Raw genomic sequence first — 7441 nt, forward strand, 5'->3', positions numbered from 1 at the left:
TCAACCTTTAAATCCCAAGAGAACGGGCAGGGGGCCACGTCTGCTCCTGGAGGAGCTGAATGATACTGAAATGAACTGGTCTTCGGAATTAGGGGGATTTGGGAGTGTCCCCACTAGCCAGGGAAGGGGCTGGCCCTTCTCCCTTCTCCCACGTACAATGAGCTGATGACCCAGAAGAGTTCGTGATTCAAGGAGAAATGTGAGATTCAGTGTCTCACTTACATGCCTACAGAAAGCGAGAGAACCACACCACAACTCCCAGACCGTAAAGGGAACAAGACTTTAATATAATATTCAAATATGACATTTATTGTTTACAACAAATAACTTCTGTGCCTCCCCAGTGGGTGAATAGTTGCTGGGGTAGAGATGTCAGGGAGCTGAGGTGGGTGTGTCCCCTCTCTCTTGGGCGTCATGGGTCACAGGAATCAGCTTACAATGCTCCCCTTCCTGTCAGGTGGGAGGAGCTGGCCCGGTGCATGGAAAACCTCCCAGCTGTGTCCCCGCTGCAGAGGATGGGGCTGTGATCCGCCACTGGTACGGGGCTCAGTGCTGGGGTCTGGGCACTGGGTAGAAGAGTCGGGTTATCTTGGTGGCCTGGAAGAATCATGGCCCCCACCCTGTCCCCACTGCACTGGGTGCTCCAGACCCTGTGCTCAGTGTTGTCAGCCACCAGTACCCCATTTGTCCCTGCCACGCGAGCGATCATTTATTATCACCTATTTCACAGAGAGGGAAATGGAGTCTCAGGAAGCTGAAGAGAGTCACCCCAATCACACGACTGCTCAGTTGTGGAGCTGGGATCCCATTGCCAGCTGTTCGACTACCCAATGCCATGCTTAGCCCGAAGCCTTACTGAACACCTAGGAGTCAGTCACCCCGGCCCAGACACTCACTCACCCCTGACCTTGATGATGGCGGGTTCTTCTTGGCCTTGAGTATTCTGCGGGCCAACTAGGTCTGGGGGTCCAGCTGGCAGGACAGGCTGTAGCTCCAGGACAGAGAGGCTCCTGTGAACCTAAGAGAAACCACACCTCACGTGTCCACCCACTGCCTGCCCAGCAGCTAGAGTCTGAGTGTCCCACAGGTCGCCATGCAATAAGGCCTGGGACTGAGTGGGGGGCCACGGAGACAGGATCTCTGGACTGGCCAACAGGGAGAGTCCACCCCTGCCCTCACCCAACTCCTGCCCGGCCTCAACTATCATTCTCGTTGAGCAGCTCCATGTCCTGGAACCAGGCCCCAAATCGCTCCTCGGGCTCTACGTTGTAATTCTTTGTGGCCACCTGGAGCAGCAGGATCTCCCTCATGACTGGGTATTCCTGGGACCAGAAGGAAGGAGAGGCTGCAGTTAGGGCCTGGGTGAGGGATGCTGCATGGGCCTTGTCGGGTGTCAGGGGTGGGGCGGGGACCAGTCCTGGGAATCCCCCTTCCCTCCAGTTCCTACCAGGTTTTACCTGTTCTCAGAATGGGAATAAGCAGCGCCTCCTCCAGGAAATTTTCCTTGATGCCACCATCCCCTCAACCCACCTGCCAACTGGATGGGTCTCCCACTTCTCTGTTATCAAACTCTTCCACTCAGTGTAAGATACAGGGGGTGGAGCCAGGGACTGTTCTGCCCAGAGGGTCTCTGAATTCCTCCTCCTTCCCCTCCCCTGAAGGGGGTGTGGCAGCTGTTCACTTCAGTCCTCTTCTCAGGTTGATCTCATTCCCCTGGAAGGCAGACAGCCAGAGTCCATCAGACAGAGCCCCCTAGCCTGACTAGCCCCCTATGCCCACCCCTTCTCAAGTTGCACTACTTGCAGGTCCCCAGAGGGGGTCGGGCATGCAGAGAAAACAGGACTTGGAACTAGGCCTGGCTCTGGGCTCCAGAGAAGGAGGACATGGGGGAGAGGCTGAGGGACCTGGCAGCATAACCCTCTCTGATGACAGACTTGGAGGCTGAGGCCTCAGGCAGAGGGCACTTCTCAGCCACTTATGTGCTGCCTCACTTGGAGGGGCCCGAATCCTCTCTCCCTCCACGGGCAGCATGGGAGGGAGAGGCTGAGTCCAGCTCAGATAAAACCTCACACAGCTGTTGCCATCAGGCAGCTCTGAGCTTCCCCAGCCTGGGGAACCAGAATGGGTGTCTCAGGTGGAACCTCTGTTCACTCATCCCTAAGATGTGCCTGATGCCCCAGCTCCCAGAGGCGGCTGTGAGGTTCTCAGGAGAGATGTGCCAAGTGCTGAGAGCTCAGAGCTCAGTTCAGGGGCTCCCATATCCCAAGGCTCAGGATCCTGGTCCTCAATGCCTGGTCCTCAGGTGCACCCACCTCGAGATTATCACCCATCAGCAGGTGCAGCAACAGCAGGTGACCAAGGAAAGTGCCAATATAGGGGATGACACTCTGTGACATCAGAGTGTGGGTGGGATGAAGCTTTGCTTTCAAGCAGGCCCCCTGCAAACCCTCCCCTGAAAAGTCCTCACCCTCAGCCTCCTGGCCCACCCCAGAGTTCGCACTGGGAGCAGCCTAGGACCCTTAGCAGCCACCCCTCAATTCCTCCTCCCTTCACACCCCAAGAACACCACACTCCTCCTCCTCACCTCCCAGGGCCGGCTTCTGGGCTTCTGGCAAATCACAGGGTATGCGGTCCCTGGTCCTCCCCACAACAACCATCCTGCACCAGATCTCCCAGGCCCTCCTCCTGGTCACTTCTACTGGGGGATTCAGGCACTGTGGCAGCAAGAGGAAGGGCCATCCTCTCTTGATTTGAGGCCTCCAGCTGCGAGGGCAGAGCCCCTCCCCCACAGGCACACTCACCTGCTGCTGCTGCTGCTTCTCCTGCACTCTATGGGGCCTGATCTGCGGGGGGGCAAACGTGGAGGGCCCCTCCTGCCAGGGTAGAGGAGAGTGTCAATGGGCCATACTCCCCTCACCCCATTTCTCTCCAGCACCACTGGCCTCCGAACCTGGACATCTGACTCGAGTCAACTGGTACCAATGCCAATACATCCTCCAAGGTGTTGTGATTCTAGAACAAGCCCAGCTCCAACTTGCACTCTGGGTGTGATCTTGGGCTTTCGGTCTGGCCTCCCTGAGCCTCTTTTCTCATATAGAAGGTGTGAGCACTCCAGCTACCTCACAAGTACTCCTGAGGACTCAGTGTCACATGACTGTCATCATTGTGCTCGCCCTCACCCCTCCAGGTGGAGCAGGCAGAAAGCTCCCACAGTCCTTTCCTCACTCTTAACTCATCATCACCGTGGGAGGCCTGCACCACACAATCACCATCCCTCCCTTCCCTGATGAGGAGACAGAGGCCCAAACAGGGGCAGTGAGTTGCTCAGGGGCCCAAAGAGGAGAGGCCGCTTTCTCCTCCCAGCCAGATGCCCTGTTCCCACATCCTCGCCTAACCCTCAGCCCCACCACTGACAACAGTCCTGTCCTCTGAGCTCTCACAGCTTGGTCCTGGGCCGAGCAGTGGAGAGGACGGGGTGTCTTGGGAGTCTGGTTGCATGGCTCCTGCCTGCCCCAGTCTCATGGAGTGTCTGGTCCCCAGGCTGGGCCAGAGGCCATGCCAAAGCCTTCTCCTCACCAAGGAACCCCTCAGGACATTCCCCTGCCCTGAACTCTTTCTTTATCCACTCAGGAACTGAACCCCCAATGTGCCACCTCTGACCCACAGGGAAGGTGGTGACAGGACGCTTTGCTTCCTCATTTACGTGAAGCTCCTAGCGTCCTTTCAGCAGGATCCACTAAGAATCCATGAGTTGCCTAGACGCTTCTCATAAGCCCCTGGGGGCATATGTCATTGCCAACCAGGCACTCAGATGAGACTCTTGTGGTTGACTCGAGTGACTGCTCTAGGGGTCCGGGGGGGTTCCCCGAAAGCACACACATCTGTCTCTGGTCCAGCCGTTCAGGCCCAAGGATGAGCAGCCTGTTTGTCCACCTGGACCATGGGAATCCTCTGCCATGCATGTCCCTGGGACAGGCAGGGTGCCCTCCCCTTGGAGACATGGTGAAGACAGAAGGAGCAGCAGGGACCTGGCTTCCTGAGGACAGGTTTAGGCTGAGGGCTAAACCCACCGCAACAGCTTGGAAGAAGCTACATCCAGCAGGATGGACGTGCATGGAAGCCAGAGACCTGCTGATGGCACCAGCTCAGCAACTCCTCCTGGAACAGCACAACTAACACCACTCTGTCCCACGACCAGGGCCTCCTGCCCAAAAATGGCACCCTGCTGCCCACTAGCTGAACAGATCCCTCTGCTTGTTAACCTGGACAAGATAGACTGGAATGTTTCAGAGAAAGTTCAAGTGAGAAACTATCAAAACCACAGCCTGCCCAGTACCCCTGCCCCCTCCCCCCTCCTCTCTTTCCAGACCCACAGCCTCCACTCTATCTTGGTCATCAGTTCTCTGCTCAAGGACTCATCTTGGCTATAGACCTCCTTAAGTTTTTCAGAGCTTTACCCGAGGGCAGAGGAAAGAGGGAAGGATAAATTTAGGGATAATGTGAGGGGTCTGAGTGCAAATCCCTTTTCTTTGACAACCCAAGAGATTCAACCTGCCTGGAGGGGTGTTCTCACTGGGCTCCTCTGAGCGCTAAGGTCTCATGGGACTGGGAGGTGACTCTCCTGTTGGTCACTGGGGTCTCCACTCCCCAGCTCTACAGAGCAGCTCTGTTTTGACCACTATGAGTTTCAACTGGCCATAGAGTTCTGTTGCTATAAACACTTGAAAATCTCCAATGTGGCTCAACCCAATAGCTGACATTTAGGGAAACCGAGTCCTGAAGCAGAACTTGTTCACTAAGGACACCAGGAGACGTAGAGACCAACTACCCACTCCCAGGCCCTGTCCCCAGCATTTGCTGCCTCCCAGGAGTTCTCGGCTGACTGAGGCGCCAATGGCAGACGTACAGGAGATCCCCCATCCATCCTGGTCCTCCTATGGAGAGAGGCTTACCTCTCTTCCCCGCGTGTGTTCTTCAGGTGGCTTGTGGAGGTTTTCTGCAGAGCAGAGATGAAAGTGCAGGGCGAGGAGAAGTTCTTCCAGATCTCGCACTCCTGGGGAAGGGAAGAGAATGAGGTGTGAGGTTGGGCACTGGAGCCCCGCTTGCTCTCGCTTCAGTCCCCTTCTATTTACATCTCCCCTCCTGGATGAGACAGATGCTCAGGGAGCCCTAGAAGGACATTTAGGACCCAGAAAGTAACACTCACAAGGAGGAGGAGTTTAGCTCAATCCAGGGAAGGAGCCAGGTAGGAAGTGAGCATCCTCCCACTGGGACCTGGAGTCAAGGTCAGCGGGGCCCCTGTCAGGAAGGGCCTAGGGACTTGCAGGAGCTTAGACCACACACTTCAATCCTGGGAGCTGATAAAGGTGGAGAGGCAATTCCCAAGTCTCCAGAGAGGGGCTCTACTGGGCCTCCCACGGCACACCTGGGCCACCTGGACCCAGAGCTCTACCACCCTCGCCCTGTCCTGGGCTGTCATGCTCGCGTCCCCGAGGCAGGTTGTGATGACGAAGCTGGCCACCCTTCTGAACTGGTCGATGGTGGCCTGAATGGTGGGTGTCTAGTGCTCACTGCCAGGCTTATTCTTCTTGTGCCAGGTGGATCCCAGGCACTGAGAGGGCACCACCTTCCAGAAGAGCTCCTGGGGGACAGGGGGACTGTCATCCAGCCCTGCCACAGGCCACCTCTGTGTCCACGGCCACTAAAGTCCCACACAGTTGTCACAGTTTAGAGCTAGAGCTCAGGAAGCTCAGGATGTGGCCTGAGCCTTGTGAGAGTCCCTGGGTTTTCTTCTCTGTCCACCGAGGGTACCCAACACAGGATGACCCAGGACCCAATCCCGGCAGGGAAGGTAGAGGGGCATTTGCACCCAGCCCGTCCTGGCTAACTCCAAGCTCCAGACGGTGGCTCAACTCTGCTCATGCCAAGGGGGTATCTGCCACCACCCTGATCTCCGTTCTGGTCTCACTCCCCATTCTGATGCACATTCCCCCGTGGCAGCTACAACCACTGGCCTTGTCTGTCTCCCTTGTAGTGAAGCACACATCAGGTGTCAAGTCCTGAGGCTGTTGAGCCTCCTGAGGAGACGGCTGGGCCACCGTAGACCTGGCTGCACACAGTGAGTTCCCCTCCACCACTGATGGGCCAGGCCCTGACAAGCTTTCCATCTCTTCAACCTCATGGAGCCGGCACAGCCACTCTGTGCAGCAGGTCCTTTTAGTGTCCACCTCTACGGTCTGCAGGTGGACAGCAAAGGCTTGGGGGTTCCAGAAGTTGCCCAAGTCATATGGTTGGTAAGGGGTGGAGCTGGGATTTGGGCCCATAACATGGGAGTCTGGATCAGGTCTGGGACAACGATGGCAGAGGGAAGGCCTGCTCCACCCCGCACTGAGATCCCAGCTGTTCACCACATCCATCACGGTCAACTGCTCCACCACCAGCTTAGGAGAGAAGGCCGTGAGGTTGGCCTTCTTCTCACGCTCCTTAACAGCCACAGGTGGAGATGGACTTCCCACTAGAAATGATGGTGCAAGTGACTCCAGCTCAGCAGCTCTCACTCCTACTGGAGCCGATGTCGGCCCTTGCTCCAGCTCCAACACTGCTGATGGAGGGGACGCTGGCGTCAGCACTAGTAGTGGTGATGTGAACGGAGCTGGAGCCCGCTCTACCTCCACCACTGCCCACTGCTCTGCTTCTGCCACTGACTGGAGCTCTGCAGCTGGCGCTACAGTGGGATAAAGAGAAAGATTCACCCACATAGCTGGCTTTCCATGTGTCCTTCTAAACACAGGAAAGATCCCACTTCCCTTCCAGGAATATCCAGCCTGCAGTCCCCCTTACCCTCTGCCTCTGCCTCAGTGGCCTCCAGAAGCTCACACTGGGCAAGGGTAAGAGGGTCATGGCAGCTCAGCTCCGAAACAGGCAAGGTTACCTGCATGTACATCCCCTTTAGCTTGAAAAAGGGACAGCCCCAGTCTGGTCACTCCCTAGTTCTGGTCCAACCTGGTCATCTCAAGGTCCTGAGTGTGGAGACCCTCTGCTCCTGTTCTCATCTCAGAGCAGCACTGGGTGGTGTTTGTGGCCTCAGGCACCTTCCCCTTGCCTAGTGAGTTGGTGAAATTGAAACCACTGGGCAGCTCCTTGATGACCTTCTTACTGGAGTTCTGCAAAGACTGCTCTGGAGCTGGGCCTGGAGGAATCAGGGGCTGCCTGCACACTGCCACTGGGGTCATCCCCCAAGAGAAAGTCTGCTCCTCAGTTCAGGCACAGAGGGACATCCCTGCAAAGAACTGTGGTCAGGCAGGAAAAGAGATGAAACCTCTATGGCTCAATAACATAAGAGTAGAGGAGATCACCTTCCCATGCTGCCAGCCATGACCTGGGCTATGAACATGACAGGCCCACCATGTTTCCGACACCTAACAACGAGCTCCTGCCCAGG

General features: G+C 56.6%; 1 long non-coding RNA gene across 3 annotated transcripts; it reads right to left on the reverse strand.

Annotated features, from left to right (window-relative positions):
• Positions 1-288: 288 nt before the first annotated feature.
• LOC147911453 (uncharacterized) lies at positions 289-1536 on the reverse strand. Of its 3 annotated transcripts, none has more exons than XR_015550835.1 (4): positions 1458-1536; positions 1202-1322; positions 908-1018; positions 289-566 (listed from the first exon to the last, which is right to left on the reverse strand). It is a non-coding gene; the product is annotated as an uncharacterized LOC147911453 (long non-coding RNA). The 3 variants fall into 3 exon arrangements; XR_015550833.1 differs by having other exon boundaries at positions 1180-1322; XR_015550834.1 differs by having other exon boundaries at positions 901-1018; positions 1180-1322.
• Positions 1537-7441: the final 5905 nt, after the last annotated feature.

This window comes from Ceratotherium simum, unplaced genomic scaffold (genome assembly GCF_057802395.1).
Source record: "Ceratotherium simum simum isolate JZ-2026a unplaced genomic scaffold, ASM5780239v1 HiC_scaffold_43, whole genome shotgun sequence".
NCBI lineage: Eukaryota > Metazoa > Chordata > Mammalia > Perissodactyla > Rhinocerotidae > Ceratotherium > Ceratotherium simum.